The following is a 21013-nucleotide window of genomic DNA, read 5'->3' on the forward strand; positions in this document are numbered from 1 at the left end:
GGGATAAGTCTGCCTCTTAATCGGCACTATCCAACCACAGCATTGCCATTTAGTGCAGAGATCAGCTTATTTGCATTTTAAAGGACAAACACAAAACAGCACATTTTTGCTCAAATTATAAATTATCTATATGATATTTTGAGCTAAAACGTCACATATGTACTCTGGGGCCACCAAAGATTTAGTTTACATCTTGAAAAAGTCTTGTGAAATGACCTCTTTAAAGGAATAGTTCACCCCCCCCCCCCACAAAAAAAAAATAATTCTGTCATCATTTACTCATATAAGTAGGAAAACAATACTATATTCTAGACATTACTATACAAAAGCTGTCACTGGGATGGGTCCTTTTAAAAGGTCCTACTATGTACCATTTAGGTACCGATGTTTCTTTCATGTACTTTTGAGGAACTAAAATGCCCTCTTTACAGTATGTACAAAGGTGCATTTTGAAAGGGTACTGACCTTTATGTCTAAAGGTGTATTTTTTACTTTTTTAATTTACTTTTATTATACTGTAGATGTTAATATCAGTCTCTTTCCACCTCTGTCTGCATTAGGCTTTACAACTTTTCAAACTGTCATTTCAAAGTTTAACACTATTCTTTTCGCTGCTGTGCAAGCCCTGGTTTTCCCTCTGGGAAATGTGAATCTACATCATTTATACAATTATTACATGCATATTTCAAAGGGCTGCTGTAATTTCCTCCTGAAGCACCACAGAGTCATTCTCGACCACAGTTGTCATGGATATCTGACTGCCGAGATGGCACCCGATCGGGGCTTTGTTCCCTGCAGCTCTGCGACAAGCCCAAATGACATCGTATGAGCTTCAAAGCACGGTAAGCCGCTTCCAGGAAACCAAAAGAGTGACATTAGTATTCAGTGTCTGACCTCCCCCTCATATGTACGATGACTTCAAACACAACTCCCATCTGACTGAGAACTACCTCTGTAAATAAGTCACACATTAGATCGCTTCAATAATGAAATGTTAGCCCGTGCCTCCCTCTCTAGATAGGAAAGATAAATAGTTCTTGAGCTTTTTCAGAAGAAAAGTGACGTTCCCATCCCTGTAGTTTTCTCTTGGTGCCAGACTGCAACAATTTATAAAATCATTTGACTTTTGTAAGTCAATGGCTCGAAGGTCTTGAATACCAGAGCGCTGATACAGACAAGGACATTTTTAATTGGTTTGATCTTCTAATGTCTGACTAATATGATCATTAATTAATTGCTTGCTTGTTGGCCTCTATTGACTTTGAAGTGAGCGTACAGCAGATAAACACGGCAAACACAGAACAATCAAACGATCAGAGGCAGCAAAGATCCAAAATGAGCAATGTATTACCAGTGGCGAAGCCAGAAATGTTTAAGTGGGTGGGCCTATATAAAACAGGGTGGGCAAAGCATAGAATGTACATAAACTGGGGGCATGCACAACAAAGTGTTTAAGCCCGTAACTGGCGTATGTTTTTTTCCCAATGGAAGCGCGGCTTTCCGTTTTTTTCCGCGCTGTGGTCGAAAAATATTCAACTTTGGGTGAAAAGCTCAGCTCGTCAATGTAAGTTCTCACACGCCCATCCAATCACAGTGGTCAAGGGGCGGGACAAATATCACAACAACCAACCGGCTCACAGCTCAAGTATCACAGCAACCAAAGTGCTCAGCTGAAAAAACAGCGTCATCCAGGCGTTTTCAGCCGTGTTTAAAAGCTTTGGTGTGCTCGCTACCTAAGCCAAGTTACCTTGATGCCATGCAGGCAACACAATGTTTCATACAGTCTATGGGCAGTGCCCCACCAAATTATTAATCCACTTGAAAACACAGAACTCAATATAAACTGAATTAGTAACGGAATTAGTTTTTAGATCCGAACAATGATATGTCATTCCTCCTGAGCAAAATGCATGACGTGAAAGCGTCATAGGCTACGACAGATTCAACAGGTAGTGATTTTACTAAAGAACTTGTTTGAGAGATTGCTATTTAATGAGAAAATGGCCATCAAACAACATGGCGCAATACAAAATTGTTGTCATTTAAGTGTAAATATTCCAACAACAGTAAATCATACAGCCTATGACACGACACAGAGTCTGCCCCCCTAAATAGTTGACTGGAGTAATACTCCTGACTATAAACTGTAAATAATAATGACACCATTATAAACATTAAGAAAATGTCTAAACTCACCGTTACATGTATTAGGCCGCTTCTGGTTAAAGATGGAGAAAGTCTCGATCATAATAAAAAAGTCGAATATCTTTGATCATAATATGTCCCTTCGCGCAAATAAAAGCAGAAACACATTTCTCAGACGAGCATTTATCATCGATGAGCGTAACGTTACATGTTTTTTATACATTATGTGGTGAAGAACAGTCTTTCAACACAGCATGAAGTCATTATCAAAGTAATAAGTGCTCGTTTCATTTTGTTGACGTTTGAAAAGATGTCCTCAGTAATCCAACATTTACATGAGTGATGTATAGTCTCTGTCTCCAAAAGTAAACAGACAACAGCAGATGTCATTGTGGAAAGGCTGTTAAACTCGATGATTTGCGACTCGCTATTTTCAAATCCAGTTCAATCGCGCGTAGGCGGAACTAACAATGACTGACGAATCATATTCAACGTTTCATATTGACAAGCGTGTGCACCTATAGGGTAAAAGAAAACTGCGAAACTGCCTGAACATGCAAACTTGCACTTATATTTTATATTTTAATTATACTTATAATTTTATTACATATATGAAATCATAGTGTGATAAGACGTCTATTCGTAGTACTATTATTTATTTTTGTTAAATTATTTACACATTTGTCTGGAATGGCCTTCTGATTGGGTGGGCCACAACTCAAAGTGGGCGGGCCCTGGCCCGGCCCACCCGTAGCTTCGCCACTGTGTATTACGTTGGAAAAAAAACTTAATGGTGATAAATTGTTATGTAGGCTTACTCACTCTCATGTCTCTTTGTAAAACTTTCAAGATTTTTAAGGCCATCAAATCTTGAGAACCAGGAAAGGACAGGTGACGCATTTACTTTAAAATGTCTGCTTTTAAAGATTTGAAAACATTCCCTTTTGTCTTAATCTGTCAGAGGATTTTGTGGTATTTCAAAAAAATAATATTTACAGCTTTTTAGACATAAAATGTGTACAAAGATGTATTTTTTCCACTGATGTGTTGCTGGAAGACATTTCACACTTCTTAGTTCTGAACACAATTAAAGTTACTGTAATTGATTTTTTTAATATTAATACAACATTTGACATCAGGATGTCAGGAAAACCTGTCAGGTGCCTAAGAAAGCGTACCTGTCGCTTTTGTTGACAGCCTCTGGGAACATCAAATATTCAGTGGATGTTTTATCAGAAACACTCTCCACCTGTCAATTATTTTGTGTGGCTGATGAACGGGTTGGCTAATGTAGCATCAAAGGCCAAAATTTTGAAAAAGGGAATGAGTGGTTGCAGTGTTAGTGGGAGAATTTCCCAAAAGTTGTACACTGTAAAAAAAAATCTGTATAAATTACAGTATTAGGGGTCGATCACACCAAAAGCATTTATGGCAGTTGCAGGCGCCTTTTTTGAATGATATTCTATGGGCAGGGAGCGTTTGCGCTAGGGTTGCCACCTGTCCCGGTTTTACCGGGATTGTCCTTCTTTTTAATAACCTGTCCCGGGAAATTTGTCAACTCTCCCGGGACACTGAATGTCCCGGTTTTCGAAAAGCTATGTGAATGTTATTTAGCGCGCGCGCGGCAGAGACGGAGATCTTGCGTCTTTGTGTGTGCCTCAGTAAGCGCATGTAAGACAAAGAGCATCCTGATTGGCCTCTTTCGGTAAATCAACCAATCAATTGTCAGTGTGGGCGGGCTTTTATCTCTTCTCAGAAACAGGAGCGCCCCAAAAGCGAAAATATAAGACACGTGTACGAAAGTGTACCCCTGTCTTATAAGCGTTAAAAATAATGACAATCTTGCAGAGTGAACAGTTTGTAACAGTGACTTCAAGCATTGCCAATGTGGGTTAAATGAGCGTAAAAGACATGTTGAGGTGAGTTCAACAAGTTTAATTTCATGTGCATTATTCAGGCCGGCTAGTTGCTATTTAGACCTGTTTAAATGGAATATAAATAAAACAGTTTACATAAATGGCATAAGCAGCTTATAAATTGTAAAAGTAATTTACCTATTTAAACTTAATTAACAAATAATTGGGTAACACTTTACAAGGTTCATTAGTTTACTACATTAGTTAACATAACTAATAATGAACTGCACTTATAAAGCAATTTTTTAAACCTTTGTTAATGTTAATAATACATTATTTAAATGTTGTTAACATTAGTTAATGCACTGTGAATTAACATGAAAAAACCATGAAAAGTAATGTTAACAAAGATTAACAAATACAGTAACAAACATACTGCTTACGGTTAGTTCATCTAAGTTAATACATTAACTAATGTTGACAAATAAGAATTGTAAAGTGTTGCCAATATTTGCATAGGTCTATAGAAATAGTATGCTATTTGGGGGGGGGGGGGGGTTAGGGGGCTTGTGAGCAAAACAATTGGTCAGGCCATTGATATGTCCAGGATTTTTATCAGACCTGGGTGATAACCCTAGTTTGCGCGCTGTTTATGCGCGCCGAGCGCCTTGCGGTTTTTGCCGCCAGCCACAGCAAGCGCTTAAAGGAGCGCTGAGAGCGGAGAAGCGCCCGACGTCATTCGCGTCTTTCCATTGTCCAATCGAATCAGGGGAGAGGCGGGTCTTACGTTCTGGTGAGGGAAGTTTACAGTTGCTTTGAAGAACCGGACTCCACTCGCTCACTCTCTCCTGCGTGTTTGTGCACCTCATCTTCAAACAAGGTCAGAGCAAGTGCCCTCTTTTTAAAGTTTCTGCTAATATGACAGTTAACAGCAAAAGATACTCACTCTCAATATATGATTGACAAGACAGCTGACTCGGTGGTTGCTTAGCAATATAAAAAGTCGCGTCGCACTGCTCTTTTTTTAAAAAAGGCAGTGCGTCGCGCCTTGCGTTTCCAAGCGTTTAAAGCGCTTTTGGTGTGATTAGCCCCTTACTGGGTATTACTGGCAACTAGCTGCCAGTAACTTACTGCAGATTTTACATTTATGTTATTTATTGGCAACAGTTTGGTCAAAGTTAAGTGAACATGAAAAATGTTCAGTCTTTTACGGATGAAAATATACACTGCGAGATAAAATGGTCCAAAAATGGTCACTGGGACAGTACCCAGTCCTAATATGTTTATTATGTTTAGGTAAAGATATGTACCGTTTGGTACTAATTCGTGACTTTAACTCTTTCCCCGCCACTGCCAAGTTATCTCGTCAATTAAGAGACAACGTTTGCATTACAAAAACGTGTTCCTGATGAATTTTTATGTTAATCTGTAATATCACTATTATCCACTAGATGACGCACTTACCCAATTAATGAAAAAAATGAAGCCAAAACGTTATTTACTAATTTTAAACTCTGTGTATGTTCTGATAATTATTCTGAATCTGATCTCTAACAAAATTCCTTCACAAAAATGCAATTATTTCAGCTTTTTGCTATTTTTTTTATTTTTAAACAAATAATACCCATATTTAAGAGTTTATAAGCAGAGAAAAAATATAGATAGGATGAAACTTTTTTTCACAAAAAATGCTGGCGGGCAACTTTTCAATAAATGGCTGGCAGGGAATGAGTTAATGTACTAATATGAACTCTTTAGGTAAAAGATGTACTTTAAAAAGGGTCTCACTCCAGTGACAGCTAGAGACCATTTTTTGACCACTTTTCTGACAGTGTAGGTCCCAGTGCCGGTCCTAGATGCTGGGGGGCCCTAAGCAAACCTTTGTGACGGGCCCTCTTGTCAGTGCATTTTTAAAAACCATTTAATGTTGCTGTTAGTTATTTGTTAACTAACCACATAGTGTATTATCTTACAGCTGTATAGTTTTCCATATGCACATTACTTAGAAACCCTTACTGATAAACTTGCTGATTATAACAAGAAACATGTATTTGCTGTAAAGTTTTGATTTAAAATGTGTTGTGAGAAGCACAAAAAATAACCTGATTTAAATTTAAACTAATTTAATGAATCAAATTAAATATAAATACATACTCTTAATACAGTAAAAAAAATAACCATTTAAAACGTTACCCATTTACCAAACCTAAACAAACTGAAGGACAAACACATTAAAATGCAAAATGTGGATAACTTTATTTACTGACAAAATATTAATTACTGAAAATGACCTAGCCTATAAAGTGCAAACAAAACAATTTGGAAATTTTAATTAAGAAATCTGTTCTGGAGTAGGCTATTATTTTGAAAAGATTACCCTGCTTTGTTTGACAAAAGTAACAAGACTTTAAAGTATTACAAACACCTCTTGTTCCCTTGCTTTACCTGTTTTCCTTATTTCTGCTCCAGGCGGATAGTTGCGTTTTAAAGCAATGGTAGGCATAATTATATGTGCATCATTATCACATAACTCTCCTGCATAATGCACGCGGCCGTTTCTAAATGCGAAGGCTGCAATCTCTGGTGGTCGCATGCGCTCCACGTCATCAAGCTTGGTTTATTTAAAGGCGGAGTGTCAGGAACTCTGACTGATGAACCCAAGAGCAGACGATGGGGGGTTTAAACAAAGACACTTTAATAACAGAAGAAACAAAATGACAAGAGACAAGACACCAGAGGCACATGACTCAATACACAAAGCCATGAACCTCCACATAGAACTGCCAGAATCCTACAATCATGACTTAGACAAATACAAAACATAACTCAAAAGCAGGACCCTGTCAGTACCCTCCCCTTAAGGGACGCCACCTGGCGTCCCCAAGGGAGCACACAAAACAAAGAGTACATGACAGATAAATGACAGGACTAGACAATGAACGCATCAAAAATGTAAAATAACAAAATCAATCAAGTGCTAGAAAAACTATGCAAAATCAAAATCAGACAAACAAGAGTCCACTGATTGTACAAGACAAAACAGTCCAAGGTGGTGCAGGACGAGGACGCAGCCGGAGCAGCACAAGCTGCGCAGGTTTTGGCTGCGCAGGCTCGGTCGGTGGTGCGGACTGCGCGGGCTTGGTCGGCGGCGTGGGCTTGGTTGACTGCGCCGCTGCCAACAGGGCTTCCATCTTCCTAAGTCCCTGGCTTGTGAGGGTGTAGAAGATTATCATCCTCTGACATGGAACGGACCCCACTGGAAAAAACATTGTCGCTGGGTTCAGTGTAGGCAGGATCATTCTGTCAGGAACTCTGACTGATGAACCCAAGAGCAGACGATGGGGGGTTTAAACAAAGACACTTTAATAACAGAAGAAACAAAATGCCCACGTGGGGGCAAACAACATTAAACAAGGCAACACAACAAGACCAAGACAGTAAAACTACTTGACTTGACACAATTTAGAACACTAGATTAAACCACACAACAGCACTAACATGACGGTACAAAATGATCCTGCACAGGGCCAAAGAAACAATGACATTAAATAAGAGAACCAAACAAAATAACGAGGAGGGAACAGGTGATGGGAATAAACTAATGATTAACAATAAGCAGGAGAACGAGGGGGCGGGGACAAGAGACAAGACACCGGAGTGCACAATGTTTGAAAGCCAATGTTGATATTTGAAATCACCTAAACAAATACGCCCCTACCCCTAAAGAATCTGGACCTTTTTTTAAAAGACCCGCCCCACACATACGCAACCCCAGCAAGGATGTCGGTTAGTAGACACGCCCCTTACTGCTGATTGGCTACAAGTGTGTTTTGGTAGTCGGCCCGTCTCTTTTTCCAAAGCATTTTTCAAACATTGTGCACTCCGGCTTTAAGTGAAATAACCATTTCATTTGCAAGTTTTAAGCATAATATAACAATTAACCGTTAACTAAGAATAATAGTCAACTTTATAATTTTATATAATATTCTGAAATACGTCTTTATGACGCATGCAGCCTTCAGATTAAGAAACGGCCTGCATGTTGTCCGAGTGCATGTCAGTGAATAAAGAAATCATTGAGTATTTTTTAAAAACGCGCATAAATATGCATGTTTGCAAATTATTTAAATTATAGCATCTTGTTTTCATTAAACATAATAATAATTTTGATTTGGTATAATGGTTTTAAATTATCTTGAGATCAAGGGGGTACTGGTAGGTCCATGGATTGTGTTAAGGGATTATTGAGATTATACTGTGATATATCAATCATTTTGCTAATGTGCAAACGAAAATTTGATTTTCAGAATGTTCCAAAAATTAACTGCTGTTGAAATAAGTCTAATGTAAGGTTATTTAACCCTTATAATTAAGTTCATTGTGGATCTGGACCAGGCAGGTGAGCTAACGGCATGAAAACAGTGCACATTTGATAGCATGGAATAACTGTATATTTCCCTCTGTCTGCTGTCTGACATGACACAGCTCAGGAAAGTAGCTAGTAAGTTATCCTTGACCGGTGCTTGCTGCCAACCAATAATAAAATAAATGAAAATCCTTGCACATAGCCAGAGCCGGCCCTAGACCTTTGGGGGCCCTAAGCAAAATTTGGTCCGTTTTAAGTAAGGCCTAAAGAAAAGCAACGACTACCTTATGACTATACTGCACATATTATATCTACTATGTTATTTTTTTTTAAATGTGTCTATTAAATTATGTTTTAATTATTCTATGTATACTGTATGTTAATGATCTTTTTTACATTGCTGGTCCTGAGTACATATTTTGTTCTTATGTGGCAACTTGTAGCCTACAGAATGACAATAAAAGACCTTGGGGTGGTCCCGGACAGGGAATATCTTAAGACAGGACTCGGCCTTAGTTTAATTAGAAAACATAACTAATTTTAACAAAAATGCCTTACTAAAAACATTATTTCTGTGGATATTGAGGCAAAACAAAGGGCACTGGTGTATTTTAAGTTATGTCAGTGCAAGCTTTTTTCAGTTTGGACAGCTCTTAGCCTACTTTTATTTTAGTCTAGGTCTAGTTTCATTCCTGTCAGGGAAACTGCCCCCTTGAGTTCTTGATTTGAGTTCCATGTTTGATGTCTAACAGGAAAAATATGATGCCACTGACTGAACTGAATGGCAGTGCAGTGCAACAAATACACACGGATGAACTTGCTGAATAAAAAGACTGATAAAGTCATTTTCACTGACCATTAAAGAAACATTTATAATTGACAGCAGAGTTTAAGAGGCACATAGGTTTGTGAATAATAACAATTAACTTGCAAATAATATTAATAATTGAAGATTAACAATTAACATTGCATTCATATTAATCTAACAAAGCTGGCTACTGTATGTCATATGCATTGCTATAGTTTAAATATTAAACACTGAACAGTGACATTATACACTTTTGCAAAGGCTAGCAGGTGGTTTAACAACGGTGCGCTGTCTGGACATGTTACCACGCATATGCACATGAGTTTGTTTACTCTTACACATAAAACACTTTAAATTCAGACGTTTAACAATATAATTACACTAATGACATAAATATGTAGAAATGACAATGGCATACGTGAAATATAAGCGTAACAGAATTAATTTACTATGTTAAACCGTTTAAATATTAATTATTAAGCTTAATAAACCACTTCACGTTATGATGGCAAATATAAGAAAGAGAAGTCAAACAGAACACAGGTTTGGTCATTACCAAAGTCAAATAAGATCCACTTACTTCGCATTTATGCACAAACACACATAACATTAAAGAAATTGTCCTTAAAGCAACAGCAAAAGTTCGCGTCTGTATCAGCGATCCGGCTCAACTCAACTTTGCGTTCTGTGGGCGGGATGCTCGCCTGCACATAGATCGCGGGCACTGATTGGCTGCTGTGCTGGATGCTGTGTGTCAATCAATCTCGGCAAGAAAGAGATCTTATTAGCGAACTTTCATAATAACTATAATAACAAGTAACAGCCTTTTTAACATTGCCATAATAATAAATAATTAATATTTATATTTATTTTATGTAACTTTTGATGAATGATTTTTTCAACCACTAGCTAAGTGACTTTAGGGGGCCCTCTGCTGGCCACGAGGCCCTTTGCAATCGCAATGGTCGTTTAGTGGCTGGGCCGGCTCTGCACATAGCTTTTCTGGGTATTACAGCACCCCTTGCATCACATATTCAGGCAAGCATGCCATGACAGGACATGTGAAGGATCAAAAAGCATCACACAAGACTGCAAGCATTGTTATCAACTGTTATAAACACTTAAATCTGCTCAAAGGCTGTCCAGACTGCATCTCTAGCACTACACATAGGGTTGCCACTTATAATATGTGGGAGAAAAAGAGACCATTACAGGTTTACATTCAGCAATGACGTAAAACTGTAAGCATCTGTAGACAAAGATAAACTGACAGATAATGCATACGTCAATTCGTTAAGGTTCACTTTTATTACGGAAATAGTCCATCTTCTCTGCTGAACATGTTTCCGAAATGGTAACTCCACTGTCAGCTCACATCAATCACAGATATTCATTTCTGAAATGAACTGTAAAGGGAGTTATCGGCCTACTGGTCAGGAACAGCGGGGTGACAGTATGGCTGTGGGGTTTTCAAGCATGCACAGAAGGCACAGCAGCTTGAATCTTGGGAGTTTTTGAATACAGATATTAGAATTTACAGATTTTAGAAATGTTAAAAAATTTGAAAACGTGTGTCGTTTTTCTTGTTATCCCAGAATAGTGGCTTATTCATGTACATACTGTACTTTGATGGTAATTTTTTTCCCAGTTGTCCTCTGAGAAATCAACCAGTCAACTGTTTTAAAGCATAGTTAAAATTTGTCTCAAAATGTAAATAAAGATTTTAATAAGATCTTTGGTTACTGTCTCTCTTCTGACAGTTATCTGGTCTCAGTGCAACACATTCAGCTTCAGCAATCTCTTAAATCAGAAAGCTGCTTGACCACTAGTGGCCGCTATCACATCATATTTACAGTCAATGTATGGCAATGTGTAGGACTTTAATTTACCTCAACAGTTTCAACATCAGATTCTTTAACGACTAGTGTACTACCATACTCTCTTGCATACTATTTTTGCAGTTTGCAACAGTGTGTGCACTTTATGCACAGTTACTGTATGCATGAAATACTCCAATTATTGTGCATTGTACTGAATCCCACAATGCGCTCACCTTGACGCTCCTTTTAAATAAACTGGAAATACTGTATTTCAGCCATGATTTTAAACACATTTTACTCTTTATTTCAGAGTCACTGAAATACCCCAGTCACTGGGATGGTACCCTTTCAAAAAGTACACATTTGCACCTAAAGAGTTCATAGAAGTACATATTGGTACCAAAAAGTGAATATTAGTAAGGTACACATTGGTACAAAATGTATACATATCTTTACCTAAATGGTACATGTCAGGACCTTTTTAAGGGCACTGCCCCACTGACAGGTTGGGACCGTTATTTGACCACTTTTTTCTGACAGTGTAGACTAAGGCTGCTGTTTAAAATAAAATAATATTGCCTAATGCATGCTCTGATACTATTAGGCAATTATGCTAGTAGGCAATATTTAGTCTAGGCTATATGTAATTTTTACATGGCACTCTAAAATGCTTGATTTTGATTGGCCAGTCACATTCACAGATGATACATATAGCTTTGGTATGTTCCTTAAAGCAACACTATGTAGTTTTTTAACCTTTAAATAATGTCTCTAAAATTATTTCAGTGATAGAACAACTTTTAACTGGACAAATTGTACTGTTGCTGCAACCTGTGCAGCCTCCTAGCTGCTACAAGCACTCTCTGTAAGTTGAAGTGGAGGGTGGAGCACACAGCCCCGCCCCTCCCCCTGCCTGCAGAAGAGTGTCTGATACCAGGCACTGTTGCGCTTTTCAACCACATGGGGGAGCTGTAAGTCATTTTTACATGGAAACTACATGTTGGAGCTCAGACTAGAGGTCTTCTCTAGAGTCCAAATGTACCCAACCCGAAATTACCCCAATCACGTTTTACCCAAACCCGTCGTGCATAAATATATTTTTTTAATGACCTGACACGAACATGAAAAACTTAGATCCGACCAAACCAGTGGCCTGAACCATTTTTTTCAACCTGAATGTAACGGCACCGATGTGTGAGCAGTCTGCAGCCCCAAATGTCCATGGTGAAATTAGTTAAAGGTAGGGTATCACATTTTGAAAAATGCTAACGGTAGCCGACTAGCAATGAAATCATGATCCCATCCTCCATTCAAATCGCCATCCAAAGTCACGCCTCTTTCAAAACACATGAACACGCACAGATCAGACGGTCACATCTCATGTCTCATTTACCAGTGAGAAAACTTTGCAGTACAAAGTGAATAACACTTCCAAAATAACCAACATAAACAACTGGTTCACATCAGAATTAGTTAAAGCACACTTTCGGTTGTGTATAGGTAGTAACTATATCGTTACGCTAATCCATAAACGAACACAAATTTCATAAGCAACACAATGTTTCGTCAAAGTACAATATCTGAAACCATCTCAATTCAAACATATCGCGTACCCACCTTACCAAAATAAACAGTGCAACAACCCTTTCAGACCCTTTGCCTCCTGCAGCTGTTTGCATCTCGTGGTAAAGCAGTAAAGTTACCGATGTTCATTTGGTTTTTTGCTCTTTGCTGATCCAGGCAGTTTTTGCTGTTGTTGTTATAAAAGATGCCTTTAGTTTTGTGGCTCCTGTGTAGGTTGTCAATTCAGCAGAAAAGTTTGCCATTCTCGCTGTTTACAGACAGGAGGTGAACGCACGTGAACGCGCCGATGACGTATGGTGTCTGCATGGACTCGCTGCGCGGTGGGCATTCAAATTACGCTTACGCAGAGATGTATTAAGTACTAGCGACCCAGACTTGAGTAAAAGTACAAGTGCTCTATCAAAAAAGTGACTTGAGTAGAAGTTGAAGTGCTCTTTAAGCACAGCACTTAAGTGGAAGTACTAAAGTATTAAACATGTTTTGTACTTAAGTATTGCAAGTAGTTTATTTTAAAATATACTACTCAAGTACTGAAAGTAAAAGTACAAGTATTGTGTAATGTAGTTATTAAAGAAAACAGTCAAAAGTTTGAATATAATATTGTTTATATTATTTCAAATGTTTAAGCTAAAGGACACTCACAATTCCTTTGGCTGTAGCAGGAGTACAAGGACATGAATGTTCAGATAATTCTGATTAATTTAACTGATATGGCGATGGAGAATTCAGAATTAATGAAATATTAGTCGATAAAATGGTAATAGGTAAAGGTACAAGGTGTTTCATTGAATTTAGGTTTCCTTCTTTCGCGCACACTCGCCCTTTCTCGGCATTCTCTCTCTCTCTCTGTCTTTCTCGCGCACTTTGGTTCTCTCTTCGCTTCACATTTGTCCACAACCCCGGCTCATATTTGTGAGTGAGAGGGAGGGAGGGATGGGTCGCCCTTCACTATCTCCAATATTGGTTCAGACCACCATGTGACCATGATTCGTAACATTTGAGAGTAACGAGTAACTATGCAGCACATAAAAAATGTATTGGAGTAAAAGTATTAAAATCAAAGAAAAAATGTACTGAAGTAAAAGTGGAAGTAGGAGAAAAAATATATACTTCAGTAGAGTACAGATTCTGTCTTTTAGTACTTAAGTACAGTAGTGAAGTAGTTCTACTTCGTTACTATACATCTCTGCGCTTACGTATAAGGGACAAAAAAGGAAACGTCCGTTCAGACCGAAATCTATGATTGGTTGAAAATATTTTGGTCCTACGCCTTTCACAGATGACATAAATTTCTACAAATACATTTAAACAACTTAACACAGTGATTGCTATCAGGATGTGAGGAATCTTTTAACCAGCATAACTAAAAATTTTTCTGGATCAAATGAGATACCCTGCCTTTAATGCAATATACAACCTTGAAATTATGGAATGTTCAAAGCCTTCGTGTTTGCTTTCTGTAGTGCAAGAAATCTTTAGTGCAAGCAACCATTAAAATTCGGCCTTGCCTCTCAGACCATAAAATAGTGCTATTTTATTTTATTATTCACTCTAGGAAGAGTGAATAAGGCAAATGTGATTTTTTAATAGCACGCTTTATCATGAAAATCCCATTTAACATTAATGGTGATCTTAGGGGGCGGGATAGTGCCAGTGAGGGGGTGACGCCCCTCACGCCCCGTGGCGCCAGCCCTGTGTATAAAAGAGAGTTTTAAGTTAAACTAATGTCAGCGGACTCCCAATGGGTTGAAAAAAACTCCTAGGAGAAAAACCTTGTTGGAAAAAAGACCCTGGAAGATATGATAATTAATTTTTTTTAATGTAAATTAAAAGTTAAAGAAAGCGGTTGGTTGTTGCTGGGCAGACTTAGAAAAAATACTAAATATAAAGTACTATATATTAAAAAATACTATACTATAAGATTAAATGAGAATTAAAACGTTCAGAAATTAAAGGGAAGCAGTTAGAAACACTGTCGGGGCTTATTTCTACGATAACAACTAAACTTTATACTTTTAATTCAACTTGTTTCTCCTAAATTATTGTAAAAAACATTCTTCTTTGTTTCTGTTGTGACTGTAGAGAGTGTGGGAGAGAGTTTCGAGAGAATAAAAAACGACTATGCCAAAAAAGTTTTTCAAACAAACACATCAGCAGTAGCTGCAGATGAAAAATGACCAGACTATGAAAAACAGATTTGTAATAGAACCCAAATCACATTCCACATACCACTTCATTAATATTTAGCTATTTATTATGCCGAGTTTCAGTTTACTTGCATCCCCACTTTGAATTTTTATATTAATGAACTTATTTACCAACACAACAAACATTTAATTAATCAATCTTTTTCCAGCAAAGTGTCAAGCTTCACTTTAATTGTTTCCACAGGAAAATGCCTGAAGGCACAGGTTAGGAAGAACGCCAACATTTCAGAGCAATTAACCGCTTTTCTTCTGTAGAAAATTAATGTGTTTGATGTGGGAATTTTAGTGTGATAAGAAACACAATATTCTGACTCCATCACTGTGCAGACCAGACATTTTGGAAAGCAAACGTTTAAAAACTTCACATCTCTGATATACTTTGATCATTTTGAGACTTTCATAATTTTTCTCAAATATCCGGTTCTCTCTCTAGCTAAAATATACTGAGATATAAGTATAGTTATATATAAATATAGTTAAATATTTAATTTAGTCAGACTTCAATCAAGTCAAGCCAGCAGCAGTTTGCTTATAGTATGTAGCCTACTTTTAGGGGATAGGTCAGTCAAAAATAACTAAAAATAAATGTTCATCTAAAAGGTTCGCTTTATGGTTCCATAAAGAACATTTAACATCCACACAAGCTTTATCAAAGATATTGGATATAACAAGATTAAACACTCCTATTACTAAAAATAGGAGACAATGCAATGCTCAATATGGCCTCTCTGGTAACAGAAGTCCAGTTAAAAAGAACCAATCATCAATCAATAAAGACTGACAATACTCTGGGAAGGGGATCTGTACAAAGAGAAAAGTTTAGAGAAAAAAAGTTAAGTCTGATCAGTCTGGGTTGCGTTTCCCAAAAGCATCGTTGATAACTAAGTTAGATGCAATACAATTTCCCATTGCCAACCAATTAAGTTGCTAACAGCTTAGCAACGAGGCTTTTGGGAAACGCACCCCTGATTGGAAACATCTGTACTTTTTTCAGGTTGTTTTACACCACAGTAGGTACTGTACAGTAATAACAGAGTATCCATGCAGATAAAGATCTCTTCATTTCCATATGAGAGTCTTTAGGCCTGTGTTGGCATCGCAGCGGCAGTCAGAGGTCAGTGGGCATTATATTGAGTTTCATCCGCAGGAGCAGGATCCATTTAGCAAATTGGCTGTCAGTGATGATCTTTACTAAAAAGGCGCCCTCATACAGCGAGGGCCTTGGCAGGACACTCTCATGCTGCTGTTGGCTGCGGAGCGAATGCATGTGTAAATTCTCCAACTCATTTATCACATCATAAGACTGGTTTTATAGCCATATGGCTCTGGTGTCAGAAACAGAGGGTTATTTGTATAGCTATATATTTAACAAGCTCGGGGTGCAAATGTCCCTCAAATATGTTAGATACACAACACATTGCTGCTGCGATTGTAATGGATATCGTTGGATACATTTTTCATTATGCATATATTCTGCTGGGTTGTTTTTAACCCAGGGCTGGGTCACTACTGGACAGAACATTGCTGGGTTAAAATGAGGTTGTTTTAACTCAACTGCTGTGTTATTGTTAATCAACCATGTTGAAACAACACAGCAGTTGAGTTAAAACAACCCATTATTTGCGACATTTTATCCCAGCAATGTGTTATTTTCAATAGTGACCCAGCCCTGGGTTAAAAACAACCCAACATTTTTTAGACTAATTGTTTTTTTTCTTTCTCATTCTTTAAAAGACAGGGTATTTTTTACTACTAAGCAACATACTGCCATATATGAACACACGTGAATGATCAGACTGCAGAATTGGCACTAAACCACTAGCATTAAAACCTGCATGTTCATCATAATATGCAAATAACAATAATGTAAACAACAACAGAAACAAAAACACATTTCACATCCAAACTGTTATACAATGTATTAAAGGGAAGTTATTGTCAAGTATGGTAGCCCATACTAGTTTTGTAGTCAAGACCACCTAAACCGAGACAAAGTCAAGACCAAGACAGGCTGAGACCGAGACAAAACCAAGACTTTGAAGGGTTGAGACCAAGACCTTTAAAAAGTGGTCTTAAGACCTGTCTCGAGACCAAGACCGACCTCGAGTACTACAACCTATAATTAAAATGTGACCAAAACGTTCATTTAACACATACCAGTGAGAAGTGGACACACACCCATGCAAGCACACACGCACATGCGCGCGCATACACACACACACACGGCACAGTGGGCATGCAGGTATCACTCCAGCACCCGGAGAGCAAAAAGGGGAAACGTGCCTTGCTCAATGGCACCCCAGTTGCATCCTGCCAGCTGTGAGACTTAAATCAGGGACATTCAGATTACAAGCCCCCTTTTTAACCCTTAAACCACGACCGCCTCTTGTTTGGTGCAGGTGTAAAATGATGTCCAATCAGCTTAGGACCGGACCCGCCTGTTCTACACAAAAGTAAGTCACAAAAGATCAAGTGTTACAGCTGGATTTGTCTGTATTTTACCCAACCATATGCTAAATGCTAAAGATTTAAAGGTAGTGTGTGCAATTTTAAAAAATGCTAACTTTAGCCTACTAGCACTCCCACCCTCCATTCAAAACGCCGTCCATAGCCACTCCTCCTCCGAAACACATGAATACGCACAGATCAGGGGTCTTATTTATAAAACTGTGCATAGGATACTTACTAAAGGTCTATGTATGCACAATAGCCAAAAATGGCATAAGCCCAAAAAAATGTAAGACTTATAGAACAAAGCAATGTTCCCTTTATAAATCACAGATCACCTGCAAGTGTGCGCACATGAATCCTTAGATCCCACCTTTCAAGCCCATTCTCCCGTCAAGTTTGTTTTTTATAGATCACAACATTTGCGTGGGAACTTGCATGCTTTATAAATGAGACACCAGAAGCCCACATTTTATGTCTCATTCACTAGTGAGAAAACTTTCCAGTAAAGTGAATAACATATAAATAAAATGAATAAATGAACAATATAAGTATTGAGTATTTACAGGCAAGTTAGGGTAAATGACAGGTATTTATAGTGTACATATATGATAACTAATATCAAACACTACTGTACTTACAAATGTTATATCCATGATAAGTGTGTGGTACCTGTAGGCAAGTGAAAGTTAATGAAAAGCACATATGGTGTATGTATACTGTAACTAACGAGAAACACTACTGTACTCACAAATTGTATATACACAATAAGTGTGTGGTACCTGTAGGCCAGTGTAAGTTATACTTATACCATAAGTATATGATAACTAAGAACAAACATTACTGATGTGCCATTTTGGTACTCAGTATCTTTGTCCTTTAAACCAAGCATTAAATAACCGTATGCATTAACTACTGGGTACATTCTCTAGTGCGTCTATGATAACTGCATGGAAACAGGACTGTAAAATAAAGTGTTGCTTTTTACACAGTTATTATATAGGACCTACCACCTAAGATAAAGCAACATATACATGTCACTGTGAGGCAAACCCAACCATTGACTAGCATATGCATTAACTACTAGGTACATTCTCTAGTACGTCTATGATAACTGCATGGAAATAGGACTGTAAAATAAAGTGTTGCTTTTTACACAGTTATTACATAGGACCTAACACATAAGATATAGCCTCATGTAAATGTCACTGTGAGGCAAATCCCAACCATTGACTATCATATGCATTAACTTCTGGGTACATTCACTAGTACACACTTATTGTGTATATACAATTTGTAAGTACAGTAGTGTTTGATTATAGTGTACATATATATATACATATAATAATCCCTGTCATTTACCCTAACTTGCATGTAAATACTCAATACTTATATTGTTCATTTATTTGTAAGTACAGTAATGTTTCTCATTAGTTATACCTACATTATAAGTATGTATCTTTTATTACCCAGTACTTATCTAGAGTTACATAATAACTACCAAGTATGTTCCACTGGTAAGTACAGTAATGATATCAATTAATTACCATGTAGATACCTAAAAGTAAGTACCACACATTTGTCGGTAAGTGCAACTTATTTACCATATATGTACAAGGTAAGTACACGTTCTGTAAAATAAAGTGCTACCCCATATAGTGATTGTGAATGTGAGGAAACTTTTAACCAACATGACTAAAAATGTTTCTGGATCAAATTAGCTACACTGCCTTGAACTCTAAAACTAAATTTAGGTCTTTATATCATTACAAAAACAACTAATGTAATGGGGTAGGCATAGTTATGTGAGACTTTTGCTGTACTGTATACAGTATGTTTAGTATAGTTTAGTATAAAAATGTGTTAATCAGTCATAGTGCACAATGTTTGTACCTCTTGTTTGTACCAAATGTTCCTGTAGCACAACCAGTAGATACAACTGTACCAATGCCAAAGTGCTGCATAAAAGGTACAACTTGACATCTGCCAGATGCATTCTTTTAAATTATGTTGCCTCATAAAAGCTATACATTTAAATGCTTTTGTTTTATAATATCTTTCATCCATGCAAGGGAAACGTCTTTGCCTAGAACTGCTAATTAGTAAAATTTCTATTTATTAGCTGTTTTATTTTTATTGTGCTTAATGTTTGAATATCTTTACGTATTGCAGAATGAAAAATGCAAAGCATGCATACATTTCATATAGGCACTGGACTTTTAAACAGCTTCGATGAAGATGCAGGTTGGTATGATATACAGCGATAAAAACCAACAGTGTTTTAATACACGTCCTCGTAATCGTGTCGCAGGTAATTGAGTCATCAGTCTTCCAGTGTTTAGTGGCTTGCTTGTCCCTGAACTTGTGTTTATGATATACAGATTCACCATGTAGGGAACCAAACCAAAAAGATAAACATACAAAGACAGATTTTTTTTGCGTTTTCATTGTGAATGCTGACTGTGCAATACATTTATGTGGGCCAATTCCATAATGAGAAAATACATAGTACAGGTGAAGAATCAATTACATGAATCCTTACATCCTATATTTACTATACATGTACACTGCATATGAAGGCACTATTGTCAACAAGCTTCAAAATAAAGGTTTCAATGTGTTCCAACTTTCAACCAAAATCTTTTTTTTAACAAACTCTCAGTCTTTGTCAACTTCTAAACTCTTACAGTAAAAAGAAACTTCACAGATGACTCAAGGGCAGTGTATTTCTTGCTTTTGTGCCATTGTATAATTTATTGTTGATTTAACTTCAACGTGAAAAAGTTTTAAAAACACTGATGAACCTTTGGCTTAACAGAGAGCAATCTATGCTCCAAAACAATATAATAAATTATTCATGAAGATGCCACAACCACAAACACAAAGGCTGAACAGATAGAAACAGGGAAAAGATGTTAAGGTGAAAAAGTATAAGAGAAAAGGTGAGATGAAGTTCAAGACCTTTCACTGAACTTGCATTAAGAGCTAATGATGCGTCAGCATGAATAAATCTGCAGTGTGCACGCGCATACACACTGTTTTATGGTAGGAGAAGTACATTATCAAAACGGCAGGTTGATCAGATTAGTCATTGTGGGCCAATGTGGTTAGGGTTATTGGTAGGTAAAAGGCAAGGTAACTGTCCCTACCATCCCAAAACCCGGTAAAGGTTTGTCACTTGAACTTCCCTCAAATAGGACCTATTGAAATCCTAACTATTACGACCCCTACCACAGGCAATGCTGCAGAAACATAACCTTAGGGGCGAGGTTTACACCTGGTATTAAGATGTGTTTTGGTCGATCGGATCACAAGTGAAGGAGAAGGAAAGACACATTCACGTTTACACCTGGTATTTTAATTTTGATCTGTGGGCGAGTCCCTCTGCTTTCGTTCAAATGTGAGCAGGAGAAACAAGAGTACACTTTAAATGTGCTGTAAGTTGCTTCGGAAAAAAGCCTCTGTCAAATGCACAAATGTAAATTTGGATATTGGAAAAATGTATAGGGACTATGTAAAACAAACCCACATTTTGATTGGTAGCCCCTCAAACGTCATTTCATGATGACATGTAAAATAAGCGCCATTTACACATCTTGCCATTGAGTAAGGAATGTCGGGATTTACTAAAGACGTGCAGTGGATAATTAGCGCTGAAAATGTGTAGTCTAGTTATTTTTGCCACTGACCTTATTGCATATGCATTTCTAGGAGTTTCTCTTTCAGATGCAAAATTTATGGGAGGAGAAAATATGAATGATTCACGCAACACAATACGT

At 37.5% G+C, this 21013-nt stretch overlaps 1 long non-coding RNA gene across 1 annotated transcript in view; it reads left to right on the forward strand.

Annotated features, from left to right (window-relative positions):
• LOC141349777 (uncharacterized) overlaps nt 1-21013 on the forward strand; it is a 45948-nt gene that overhangs the window by 14604 nt on the left and 10331 nt on the right. The gene's annotated exons all lie outside the window — the stretch shown is intronic.

This window comes from Misgurnus anguillicaudatus, chromosome 15 (assembly GCF_027580225.2).
Source record: "Misgurnus anguillicaudatus chromosome 15, ASM2758022v2, whole genome shotgun sequence".
Classification (NCBI taxonomy): Eukaryota; Metazoa; Chordata; class Actinopteri; order Cypriniformes; family Cobitidae; genus Misgurnus; species Misgurnus anguillicaudatus.